Here is a 986-nt window from a genome sequence, read left to right as displayed (position 1 = left end):
TTTTTTTTTTTTTTTTGTTTCGTTGTTTAGTGTTACGTTGCGTCTCGTTATTGTTTCTGTTTCATTATCTATTATTGCAAACAAGAGATCCCCGTATATGGGAGTCATTGTTAATAACATTCATTATGAGTATATTATGCCTTCCTGCTGGAGAACGTGGATTGAGTTTCATGTGGACCTTTCTAATCTTGGACATTGTATAACTTTGACATTATTGTGCATTATGTCAAATACCTATTGTTGGGTTGGGACTTTGGACTTTCGTAATTTAATTAGCTTCACTGTAATCACTGGACTAAACGATTAATACTCCCTTTAATGATTAATACTGTCGTAAAAATACATAATTTCCGTAGAGAAATGAGGTCTTTTCGAACAGTTAACATATCGATTTTTTTTTTAGAATCTATGAAAAATCACAGCCTTTGAGATAGGTATGCATTTGAAAATGTCAGATGACATGGCCATCAGAACTACTAAGTATATTAAATATGTAGATGTAAGATACCATCTATCATATCCACTATCATTGTCAACTAGAGAGAAAATAAATCGAACCAGAATCTCATACATGGGAGAAAATGGTTCGCACGGTACAATGTCAATTCAATATCTACATTTTACAAGCACCAAGATCATAGGCTTGATGTCCACTATAACTGTCTCCAATAACTCAGAACATACTTATTCGACATACTTAAAGTCAAACCAATTATGGAAAACAAAAAGACATCATATGCCGCTAGTAGAAACACATATTCATTATGTTATCCGCCATAGTCATATCCTTTCATTTTCAATATATCAAATATTATAATAGTCATATTGTTTTTGTATCATTATCATCAGCATCAAAAGTGAAAGTCGTAACAAGTTCTATCGTGCCAGGTCTATCTAAGTTATCTGGTCTCGTATCTTTGTTGACTTATTGGCAACTTGTTCCTGTTAAGATTTATGTGCTCAAGTGTGAACGTGTTAAGGTGTGC

The sequence above is a fragment of the Diaphorina citri genome, unplaced genomic scaffold (assembly GCF_000475195.1).
Source record: "Diaphorina citri unplaced genomic scaffold, Diaci psyllid genome assembly version 1.1 scaffold3466, whole genome shotgun sequence".
Lineage (NCBI taxonomy): Eukaryota > Metazoa > Arthropoda > Insecta > Hemiptera > Psyllidae > Diaphorina > Diaphorina citri.
Note: the sequence above shows the minus strand (reverse complement) of the source record.